This window comes from Amphiprion ocellaris, chromosome 19 (assembly GCF_022539595.1).
Source record: "Amphiprion ocellaris isolate individual 3 ecotype Okinawa chromosome 19, ASM2253959v1, whole genome shotgun sequence".
Lineage (NCBI taxonomy): Eukaryota > Metazoa > Chordata > Actinopteri > Pomacentridae > Amphiprion > Amphiprion ocellaris.
Genome location: NC_072784.1, coordinates 22,240,642 through 22,253,700, shown reverse-complemented (window position 1 = coordinate 22,253,700; position 13,059 = coordinate 22,240,642). Strand labels below are relative to the sequence as shown.

General features: G+C 40.1%; 1 long non-coding RNA gene across 1 annotated transcript; it reads right to left on the bottom strand.

The window, feature by feature from the left end:
* Positions 1 to 11,314: 11,314 nt before the first annotated feature.
* On the bottom strand, positions 11,315 to 12,643 carry LOC111564671 (uncharacterized). The gene is made up of 2 exons (XR_004846884.2): positions 12,094 to 12,643; positions 11,315 to 11,993 (listed from the first exon to the last, which is right to left on the bottom strand). It is a non-coding gene; the product is annotated as an uncharacterized LOC111564671 (long non-coding RNA).
* Positions 12,644 to 13,059: the final 416 nt, after the last annotated feature.

Genomic DNA, 13,059 nt, shown 5'->3' with positions numbered 1-13,059 from the left:
TATAGCATGTGTGGTGTACACTGGGACTGACAGGACGGTGGTGACACACACAACACATAAACCGGGCTGTGATATAGGCGGGGGTGCCTGCAGATTGGCTAGAAACGGCAGAGGTAGTTTATTGTGTGTGAGGACGAGATGGGCCGAACTGATTTTCATTTAATGACCAGCTGTGTGATATGGTCTCGTGCAGGCCCCATCTAAAAACGTTGGCTGCCGCACACTGTGGGAAGGAGGGAAGGGTGGCGGGGATCCAGGGCCAGGCTGGCCACCTTCAGCCTGGAAGGATGATAAGATCTGGCTCCCGCTGACATGAATGGTAAGATTTGGCACAGGGGGTTTGTGGGAGCTGCCTTTATGGTGAAGGAGTTGCCACTTCAAATCTGCTGCTCACTTAAGCTCCTATATGACGTCACTTTGCGTTCATTGTTGGTCACCATTACAAAAGAAGAACAACGCTATCAATGAAAACTAGGTACTGTAATGCCATATAGTGGTGTCTTTTTAATTAAACCTGTACTTATAAGGTTCGGCCATTTGACAGCAGTGGAAAAGTGTGGCAAGCATTACAATGACATGCCCTTCAAGTTAGCAAACTTGTTCGCAAACAGTTGCTTATTCGCACAACCAGCCGTCATGGAAAAGGATTATCATTCATTTAGAGTGTGTTACTGGCCATCCAGTAAACATGAGACTCACATTGCCTCTATTTTACCTCTGTGTTTGGTCTCTGCTAACTCCTGGGGGAAATACCTGGCAGTTTTGTTGCTAAATGTTCCGCAGTGTTCACTAGCTAATCTCTAATTGTGCCTGTCTGATGTTTGCTGCGGTGTAGATATGTGCACTGTGAGTTTATCGGAGCTTGTTTGATGAAAACAGCCGCTGTGGCCAAAAATGATGCTATGAGAGGAGCACTGAGCCAAAACAGTGAAGTTGTGGGTCAGACAGCAAAATATTGAATTGAAACTCACTATCAAGCTTTGTAAGGCTAGTGCTTTATCGCTGTGACATTTCACTCTGTTTTCACATTGTCATCTGATATGCCATTACAGAAATATTGATTGCTTTAAATATAAGGTATTGATAATTTTTAGGTGCAACAGCTGGCCACAGCTTTGTAAGAACATTTTGTAAAATTGTTTAGTGATTTTGTATTCCTGCTGCACTATTTATTCATTCATTTATTTGCTGAGAAACTGCTTTTTGAAAATGAATTCTTTTGAGCTTAGCACAAATGACCTTATCGACCTGAGCACATCTATGAACAGGGTCAAGTTGACTCCCACTGAAATCAGTTCATTAAAAAGACATTTTACTTTCATCAACTTCAGCTTAATTACAATAATTATAATCTTGACCTTCTGGAGATGTTTTATTATTTCTGATAAATTCATTGAGCTCATGTAATTGAAACAATTAATTTGCAGAATGGTTTGTTGTTGGGCCAGAATACGTTTTTATTCATTTATTTTCTAATGTGTTATAGTTTTTGGTATTGATAAAAAAAAAATATTCTAGGTTGAAGTCAATGCTAGGGTTTTGCATGGTTTTGTGTATTGCATGAATAAAATCCCTCGTAACCACAGCCCACGAATAAGATATAAATATGCTTGAATACAAAAATGCAGTTTGCCTCTCATGATAGTTTTCAATAGTAGAGGAAAGCATACATCGTTTGAGTTAGAAGTGCAAAAAAAGTGGACGGAAATTAATATTAATAACAGCACAATCTGCATTTTTAAAGGGCTTCACAAATCCTAAAATCCTGGGGTTGTTTTCAATTCTGTTTTTGCAGGAAACATTTCCATAGACTAAAAAAAGAAGAAAGTATATATACACGCACACACACACACACACACACACACACACACACACACACACACACACACACACATATATATATATATAAAAGTTTACTTCTGCATGTTAGCGAATTCTTTCTTTCTTGCACAAAAAGTTAAACTACAGCATTAAAATACCAGCAAATAAGATGAGATTGTGACTTTGACTGTGACAATTTCCCATAAATCTAACTGAAGGAACACAATTGTCCCTTTACAAGCTTATTTTACCATGACCTAATGTATTTGGGTCTTGAGACTAAGCGGTCTGGCTGCAGCAGTTCCTTTGTTTGTGGAGAATTTTTTCCACTATCCACAAAACAGAGATCCCAGCCAATGCATTATTGCAAAAAATCAATGGCAGTCCTTTGCTTGCACTTGCACTGTATTTTCTCGATTTGTCATACTAAAAGGAGCACCGCTCTTGCTCTTCTGCTTACTATATCATCTACACCCCTCCCATCCTCCACTCCACCCATCCATTGAATTTGTTGACACGTCAACACGTCAACGGGTTTTGCAATTCCAAAACAACAGATTGCTTCAAGTTGAGGCTGACGGGTCAGCCCGTTTGTCATTCGCTTAATGCAGACCCCTCCCCTCCTCCTCCTCCCATGACTGCTCTTTTCAGTAGGTTAGATCACCCACCGTCATGCAGCGGCAATGACTGTCATCACAGGATGACAGCATCCTGACTAGCTGAAGCCGAAACCTCCAGGTCTTCCCCTGTGGTTGTCGAGGCTTGTTGAGGTGTGCCATAGGTGGAGGAGTCCTGCAGCACCTCAGCTCATTTTGATTAATGGACCTCTCTCTGCCCCTGAGTGAGCAATTATCAGAGGGTAAGCAAAGTCGTTTATCACTGTAGCCAAGCAGCAGGTCTCTTCCACTGTCGAAAGTCATACCTGCAGGGCGAAGGGTCTCCGTCCACATCCCCTCGCCTCCTCGCTCCTCCTCCTCCACATCAAGCAGGCAGCCAGCCCACATATGACCAGGAGGATCTGTCTGCAGAAGGTCAGAGAGGTAGAGGCTTATGTGGAATCAAGTGCAGACCACGATGCTTACGAGTAGATCAGATTTCCCCAAGGTAATTGCTTAGATGCTGCACTGGTTCTCTTGCCTTCATCAAATTCTACTCTACACGATTAAGTTCCTAATCAGTCCCACGGCACAAAGTCTAGAATTCACTTTGCAACATGAGTGACACATGTTGTGGACAACGGTTGTCTGTAGCTGTTTGTGGAGGCATCCCTCGGAGACTGAAATAAAGTCACGTCAAATCAATGCAATTTCCCTGTGTCTGCAGCATGTTAATGAATTCAGTTTGAAGTAACAATAGTAACAATACACACAGCAATTTCTCTTTTGGTGGAGTTTATGTAAAAGAAGTATGTTACACATCTATTTCACAAAGGCATTGTCTATTCTTAGATGTTTTTTTTTAATGTGAAGAATATTACATAAAACGTGTCTGAACAAACACGTGATTGCTGATATTTTTTTTGAAACTATTTTACAAGAAGCCTGACCACATCATGGTCAAGCATGTTTGTCAGTTCACAGTTAACAGGCTACTTGCAGACACAACTGTAAAAAGTGATAGACTCTATGCACACATAAGACAAGTGCACACACACACTTAAAACACACTCGCAAAAGCATCGACCTTACTACTGTTAGTGTCCATTAGTGTGACTGACAGTTGGCTCCTGAGGTTTTGTTAGTATTCAGTGGACTTCATTTTATGTCTAGCTGAAGAAACTCTGACCTCTCATTTATGCAGCGCTTACAACCACCTGCTCTTTATCTTACAAATCATTTACAAAGCTACCCCGTATTTTCATCCGCACCATCTTTCAAGGGTCTCGACTTCTTCCAGTGAAACATCTTTGAATGTGTCTACAATAATTTTGCATTACTTTGATGTGTGCATTAGAGCTGGGAGGACATGTGTTTACAGAAATGGAAGTAATAGAAGTGTCTGATTGCTGGGCCAATTTCAGCACTATCACGGCTATTATACACCTGTAATCGCTTCACCCACTGTTAAAAATGCAATTAACAAAATTGTTGTTTCTCCCAGGGACCAACAATTTACCTGAATCTATTGGTCAATTACTAGTTTGTCTTCAGGCTGACCCCGTCGGCTAATGGCTTTGGAGGAAGGCCAGAATCTGATTTCCTTTTAACAGTGTCTAATGGGCTGTCAACCTATACATTATGAATGCAAACTAACTGCGCGTAAACCGTCTCACCACACTATTAGGCCCCGTTTCTATTCATTGATTTCACTCTTTAGTTTTAGCTAATGATTTCCCCCTCTTTTCATGCATGCCGGTGAATATGTTAAATACTTTCTGTTTGCAAAAAGAGGACTAAGAATGCATTTAAAGTACAGAAATTTTGTTTGACTGCCGTGTTATCTAATCAGAATGTGCAATGCATCCAAAATGAGCAATGTCTCTGTCACGGGTTATATGAGGGTCTCTGTCTGTCTGTCTGTCACTTTCAAGCATGTTTGGAATTGCAAAAGACTAATGAATTTCAGTTTTTTTCAAATCTTACTGCTATTTTCTTACAAATATGTTTTTGATGGTATATTTTGATACCCTTTAAAGTAAATAGTTTACTGCTGTGTGATTGCCACATAGTTTGTTTCCCCACACGAGTAAAAATCTATCATAGGAAATCTGGTCAAGACATTTGCTGCTGTGCACTGGAAATGCTGAAATCTGTGTGCTGCCACCTTGTCTGCCCTCCATCTAACTCCCTCCTCTATATCTTACTGTCTGCATCTTTCGCCATTCCCTTGCCCTCATTTTTAACATCTCTGACTGTCTTCTCCATCTGTAGCTCACATCTTTATATCACTCCAATTTTCACACGGTGTGATGGAAATTGAGTGGGAGGACTGGGCTGCAGCATAAGATGGAGGTCTTGGAGTGGACAAAAATAAAATCCAATTTTGACAAAAAAAAAAAAAACCTCATTGCCCCCCACCAGCTGCCCCTGCCCATCCCCGGCAAGTCTCACCTGCACATCTCTGGAATCTCAAAACCTGACACACAGCGGGAGGGCAAAAAGAGAGGGACCATGAACCAGACCATCTCCACTCTCTCACTACTGAGATTGGGCACCCACCAATCCCCTCCGAACTACTTTCTTCATATCATAATAGGCAGAGATTTACCAGGAGAAGCTGTGCTTCAAAGAATTTCTAATGCTCCAAGTTGCAAGTCCAGGGTTAAAACATCTAAACAGTTTTGTGAGTAAAAATTGGGTAGCAGTGCTTTAAAGAACTTAACGCTGTTTTGTTTTAAACTGAGCTTTTGTGATGGGCAGAAGGTTTGATTTGGACAGATGAGAAGCAACAAGCTATCATCAGTTGAGATTGCTTTGCATGCAGGAAGCTTTTGTATGTCCGGGGTGCTGACGATGAAAAGCTTCTCAGTAGTAAGAAGCCTCTTTCAATCATGGGAGGGCTCATTCTTGTTCTATTTCAGGGAAGCCACTGTACATCTCACATGGTCACATCTAACAAGCTGACAACTCAGTGGGAGTGTTGACAGGAGAACAGAGAACCAACTGCAACACAAAAATAAAAGGTTGAAGGTCTGGATGACCCGTGCCTCTTTCATTATCTGTATTTATTAGATAAGATCTTTGCATGTACACAGTTAAAATGTGTGCAGCAAGTCATTGATATCTGCTTTCTTGAATCAAAATCAGATTTAGTCTTCCAATTGTGTCTCTCATGTTGAATTTTTCTTGTACCATAACCTCGCAAAATGGGAAAAACAGACATCTACAGATATATCTGGCCAGCAAAGTTAGGAGCCATCTACTTATTTTTGGAGGGTGAACAATAAGGATCCTCTCGAGCTGTAATTTAGTTGACTGACAGCAGCAGAAAAAGCCTTTCTCCACTCCGAACCAGAAGACGTTCAGTAAAAGCAATGCAATTCATGAGAAGAGAACATAGACGTGGAGCAAGGTGAGAGAAATGCGCTCAGTCACAAAGCGATAAGAAAGAGGGAAGAAGATGAAAGACAGCAAGGGTGGGAAGAAAAAAAATCCCAACAAGATCTTAAATGTTCTTCCTACTAGAGGCTTTTGAGGTAGATCCTCAGTCATTTGGGAACTTGCCCTGACTCTCTATCACTGTTACCCTGCTGTGTGCCTGCTTGCTGCTGGTTGCAAATGAACAGTCAAGGTGAGGTATTTAAAGACATGGTGTAATTGATTTGTAAAAGTTCACACAGTACAATAAAAACCCTCAGCATTTTGTGAACAGAACAAGACAATCTGAATAACATACAGTCACAAAAGACTCCTCTCAGAGGCCAATTACAGCTTTTCTGCAGCAAATTAAGTATTCAGTTTTTACTGGTCGTAATGCATCATTTGTGGAAAATATTTCAGTTCACATTTTCATTTGACTTTGAGTTGTCGCTGATTTTATAAATCATACAAACTTTCAGCAATGATAAGGTCAGCTCAAGGAGTAAACTAGGTCACACTGCTGAGTTAGAAAGGGACATAAATTTGAGTTGGACTGAATGCACCGCAGACTCCAGAGGGAGCAGAAGGAGGAGAAAACAGGAGTAGACATGAGTACAGCTGAGGACACAATGCAGCACATCATACTCTGTGTTGTCAGATTTTTCTCCTAAGACCTCATTCCTGGCTTCTTTTGGTGCAAGGACATGGCTCACTCAGTCATTAAAATTTCCATAAGCTAGCAATTTTGTGGAGGATAATTAAAAAAGGCCTAATTCAGTGCAAGCAAATAGCACCTTGTGGCCTCAGGCACCCTTACCTCAAAAAGAGATATCAGATTGTGTGAAACCAAATCATATTTTTGTTTGCCCACAAAGTGAAAAAACTGTCTTGGAGACATCTAAAAAGTGATCTGAAGTTGGCAGAGAAAGTAATATTCCAAGATGAGGCCATTTCTACTGTTTAATCTCCCATGTGAAAAATACAACGCTGAGCTGATATGTTAGGGATTCTGTTTGCCTCTCTAACAGGAGGGAAAAACAAGCTTTGTAATCCCAACATCGAGACACAAAAGAAATAAATCCATTCGCATGAAATGGTCTGCAGCATGGGGCGGGAAACATGGTGACATGAGCCCAAAGTACAGTCTCTCCCTTCACGTGGGGGTGACCCAGGAGAGGAGAAGCTCTCAGAACAAAATATCAGTTTTGTTCAGAGCTTTTGTTCAGCCACTATGGCAGCGCTAATCCTGAGCTCACTGTATGGACCATTTTTTTGTTCTGAAAATAGAAAACACAAAAATACTACTTGTAATATACCTCTGACAGTCTGTCACCATCTCATGTTAGTACATTTTTCATGACTTTTAAAGATTCATACATTCTATTCTAGAAATATTCAGCTGAGACAGTAAGTGGTTATACATTATTTGTCCCCTCTTGTGAACTTACAAATCCACGTGTACTGTATGTGCATGCTGCCACTCAGACGACAGCTCTTTTAACACCCGTTGTCGACGTCCCTGTGCTTCCCGTCTCTGTCCTCATCAGACCTGCAGCTCCCTGGTCTGACATCACAATTACTGTGGAAGGAAGCAGTCAGACTCTATTCAATACGTATGTGTCAATCCGTCTGAGGTAAAGGAGAGATATCAACATTTTACTGACAGGCCTGTTTTGTGCAGGTTGTGTTGTAGGTCAAACTAACTGCCAGTCTTGCATTGTGTAAAAGTTAAAATTGTCTGCATTTAACATGTAGAAAACAGTGTAGGTATGAATATGGGGAAGTAGTCAATCTGTATGGAACAGTCACTTCAACTGACTTTGCTAGACCTGTAGCATCAGTGCATATGAACACTAAGTTACTCATTTTCTAGGTACACCTACCTAGTTTGCATTCAGTCTAACCTGCATTGTCTAATCCAAAAACCTTATCTTTGTGAACAACTTTAACATACTGCTTAATGTTAATTGTTGATGGTGCAGTTGCTTTTGCTGTTGTACTGACTTTCTGTAGATTGTACAGAAATTCAGAAAGTTAATGTAGAGCACAAGTCAGCCAAAGCAGCTACTGGCATTGCTGTTATTAGTTGTTAGCTTTGTGATAGTTTCACAAATGTGAGATGTCTTTGGGTTTTTTCACTCTTTCTTTTTTTGTAGCTAATGTTCACATCTCTTTCAAGTGTTTGTTGTCGCGCACCTTGAGCAACAAAATCAATATGTGGAGGATGGAGGTCATTAATCTATGTGAGGCCTTCTCTTTTTAACATAATTTTCACGCTTTGTTGCATTTTGAAATTATTGAAATTTTCTGTTTCTATTTAGTCTCTCGCCCCCCCATATATATATGTGTGTGTGTGTGTGTGTGTGTGTGTGTGTGTGTGTGTGTGTGTGTGTGTGTGTGTGTGTGTGTGTGTGTGTGTGTGTGTGTGTGTGTGTGTGTGTGTGTGTGTGTGCTGTCAATAAAGTAAACACTTTTTCTGAGAAATTCCTTGTTTTGTTAAATTGCAGATAATATATACTCTCCTTGTTTAAAAAAATAGCCCAAAACTGTACATAATGCCTACATCAAAAAGTATTTTTACAATTATTAATTTGCTATTTTACAATGTGTTACACTTTTTTTTAAAAATTGAAATCTGACTATTTGCTCACTATTTATAGATATTTGCTGATAAAAAAATGTCTCAGCTTTCCAGTATTTCTGACAGGCAGATTTTCAGTTTCTTCATCTTTTTTTTTTTTTTTTTTTAATTACAGTGTACTGTCATTATTTGTGCTGTCTTGTCTTTTTTTTGGCCATTGATACTTCAACTTATTCATCAATCATCATCTTATATACTATATATATGATGTGGAGGGTTACAGGGGTGGGGTGGGGGGGGGTGGGGGGGTCTATCCCAGCTGTCACTGGATGCAAAGTTGACCACTTCCTGGACAGGTTGCCAGTCCATAGTCCATCACAGGGCTCCTTTAATTCAGTTAAGTTCATATATCAGTTCATTTGAACAGCAGGACTTGCTTAATTAATACAGTAATCAGTCAAAACCTACAAACTGCTGGCAGATTAAGTGAATAGCATCCATTGTCTCAATACAATGGCACCTATCATAGTGTGGATGTGAATAGTCAGTTCTTGAAGTTGATGTGTTGGAAGCAGGAAAAATGGGCAAGTACACGACTTTGACAAGGGCCACATTGTGATGGCTAGGCAAGTGGGTCAGAGCAACTCTAAAATGCCAGGTCTTGTGATTTGTTCCTGGTATGTAATGGTTAGTATCCACCAGAAATAGTCCAAAAAAAGACAGCTGGTGAACCACTGACACAGTCATAGACATCTAAGTTTCACTTATACACAAGGGCAATGTGTGCGTCATTTATCAGGGGAAGAGATGGCAGCAGGATGCACTATGAGAACAGAATAAGCCAACTTAGGCAGTTTGATGCTCTGGGCAATGATTCAAGTTTCAAGAGTTTTTATTTTTTATTTGTCACATGCTCGCACAGTATGTGCAGTGAAATGCAAAGTGACTGTTCCTCAAAGCTGTGCAATAATAATGTCATAAATAATAAGGAGGTAGAGATTTTGATGCTGAAGTGCTGGGAAACCTTGGGTCCTGGCATTCCTGTTGCTTTTTCATGTACTTGGCAACTAAACATTGCTGCTGACCATATACACTTCTTCATGGCTATAATATTCCCTGATGGCAGTTGCTTGTTTTAGCAAAATAATGTATTATAATGCATTCTAAAATCTGTGGGACATGCTGCAAAAAACAAGTGTAATCCACAGAGACTCCACCTTGCGTCTTACAGGACTTAAATGATCGGATGCTAACGCTGTGGTCCTATAGCACAGGACACCCTAAGTGGTCCATGCATTGCATCCTGTCTGCTAAGTGTCATTCCAACTAGAGCGCGCTCCCTGTAGAACATTGTTTTTCTATATTTTTAGGCATTTGCATCATATTTAACCATTAAAATGAATCCAGCCATCCTTACTTTTATGTACCTCTCCACTGATTACTGTCGATGTGTGTTTTCCCTTTTAATATAAAAAAAACCCTGTTGCTTGTTGCCTTCAGTATTCAAGCAGATTTGATGTTACTTACTGACTTTGAGACTCTTTAAACAGAACATAGCATGCCAAGCTTTCCCAACGCACAAGTTACACTGAGGATCTGTCTGCACTACTGTGCTTCATCCAGTCAGTCAGCCCCTTTCACTTGGAAAATTGCTCTAAATTAAAGCAAAAAACTCCCCACACTACCACTTTTAGACATCTGACTGACATCCATCTCGCTTCTCTAATGGTTCTGGTCAAGACTGTCTCCAATCCCAAGTTCTCCACCTCCTTACAAGCAGTTCATTGTCTTTCTTTTTCCCAATATTCTCTCAGAACATTGGCAGTTTTGTTCTCTTGCAATGCCCCGTGTATCTCTAGACTCCTTCCTTCCTGAAACAAACTTATAACAGACTCTATTATTGATTTTGGTGCAAAACATTATGAACCAGAAATTCATCTGCACCAACACACATTTCAAGTCGTTGCAGTATTGGTCAGCATTTCTCCCTTGTTTGACAAAATGGTGTAGAAATATAACTAACTAACCATAACCATAACAATGATCTCCTAGCTAGGTTAAAGTAAATAAATGTCAAAAGGTAAATCGCTTTGTTATGACAGGAATAGATCTGGATTGGCTGCTGTGTGCTGAGGCCAAACTATTCTCTGTAGAAGCTGGTACTGGTGCTCAAATGAATGGATTTTCACCAGACTTCTAAAATGCATTGACATGACCCAATTTAGAAGTTATGCTCAATGTTAGTAACACAGAAGCAAAATCACTGGCCAGTGTTGCACAGATTGAAAATCTGTGTTTTGTGTTGGTCTGAAAGACCGTTTGCTTCATTACAGCTGCGCCATCACAAATAATTGCATATCTGTTTCATGAATTAGGCGAGAGATGCTTGTAGCCCTTAAAATGTATTTTGCATAGGTACAAATGACTTTTTGGTTCATTATGTTTGCACCAACACAAATAATAGATACACATTATGTAACTGTTTCCAATTTATTGCAAGAGGGAGGGAGTTTACACATACACTGGACATTATGAGAGAGGAAAACTGCTCATGTTCTGAGAGCGTTGAGAATATTTAGGATAGAGGTGAGACAGTCATGAAATTCAGCTGCTAGTGACCTCTTGGTTCATTGTGTTTCCACCAACAATTACAAGAGTGTTTCATGAATTACTGTTTGAGATAGGGCTGCATGACTACCATGCTACATCACTGGCTCGGGGTCATATATACACATTCTCATTTTGAGATGTGCATCTAGCAAACAGCATTTTCTTTTACTGTGGTACTCTGAATGTTGGAGACTTCTCTTCTGTCAACTGCACAAGGAAGCTTATCTGCTTTTTCTGGGCAAGCATTTGCCTTACATTTATTTTCACTGACAAGACAGAACAAGACACTCCTTTAGTTTTATTTGCTTTTCCCAAGCACATTAGGACATGGAACAGAGTTGTAATGTACACATCCCCAAAACCTGAGTGGGATAGCTGAATACAAAAGAAAAAGACGAGTAATTGCACACTGAAATAGAGCTCCATTTACCTTTACTTGCAAAATTTCAACCATTTTGAAGTCTTCCTCAGTCCTAAGGTGTTGATTTACCGCTGACAGGTCAACTCATAACTGAATAGAACTGATATATAGAGGCCTGTTTTGACCTCTAGAAGTTAGAGGATGATTATTGTTCTAAATTAACTGAGAGACTTCTATTACTGTCAACATGTCTAAGAATGAAAGATTGATACTTACACTATCACTGAAATGCACTTGGAAGTAAACAATACAAATGACTGGATCAGTTCCACAGTATGCTTGGTAGGAAATTTAGAGGTCAACGTGGATTAAATAGCTCAAGTGAAAAAATCTTCTCATTTAATTACAGTGCAGTTGAAATTGCTATTATTCTCATCTTTCATGAAACAAAGGACCCCATTGCTTTAGAATCCCACAGCATATGCCAAGCAAACAAAACAAATACTGTGTTGCTAAATTCAATTCATCCAGTGTGGCTTTGGGAATCCTTTGTGGTTGGTCACATGTTTGTCAGATGCTCACCAGGAAAGCTGCTCTGGAGCTATAACAGAAAATGAAAAAAAAACAACAACATTCTGACTAAATTTAAGCAGTAAACACACAGGTAAATACCATAGTTGCATCGTCACTACCAGACTTACCCTGTGTCTCTGATGTTTCAGTTTGTTGGGTGGTAAAAAATGAGACACAATTCTGCAGCAGGCCGAGGCAGAGAGTACAGACGGTGTAGCTGCAGTCTCCTGAACACAAGCCAGCGCACATGTCCACACACATCTGGCAGCAGATGTCACAGCAGCGGTCAGAGCAATATCTCCAGTTCTCACACATACATAGGCAGCCACCAGCCGCTCTACATTCCTCCTCACTTTGTAGGCAGGAGTTGCAAAGCTTGCAAGACTGCAACCCCATGGGAGCGCCTGCCTGCCTGTTAAAACCACACACAGACACCAGGAGATGAGATATTGGAGAAAATCACTGTCTGGAAAAATGGTCTCCTTTTTAAGTCCGGAATTGGAATTGAGGATGTATATACAAGAGTTATTCTGTGGAGGAAAAAATGCTGATAATTGGCTGACAGCCCGTCCTGAACTTTGTACAAAATCTCAGCTATCTTGAGTCCAAAGTTCTTCCCCCTCAGTATTTCCTGATGTGCTCAGTGAACAGTTTGACCAACTTTCAGATATAATGCTCGATGTCATACTTTGCTCCTTGAGGCCTTCCTCCACTCTGTTCCATCATCATGACGTTCATTAGACGGCAGAAGAAATCTCCCTTCCAAACAGCATGACAACCTCAAATGTAACTCTAAACAGAGCTATTCTCTGTTCTCACAAATCCCAAGTATTTGTGACAAGATAGAATCATTTTTCTGTTATAAGACCTTGTCCTGAGACTGTGGTAAGCAAGGATAATGAGCAATGCAGCACAAATGAGGAAACTATTCAATTAATAAAATACTACTTATAGCATGTCAAATGTTTGTGACAACTTTAAACAGAAAGTCCTTTTTTGTTTTTGCTTAATTAGATGTTTTAGAGGAAAAGCAATACTGAGACTAATGATTCAGGTTTACATATCAAACAAAGAGTTAGAAAGTCTTTGATAAA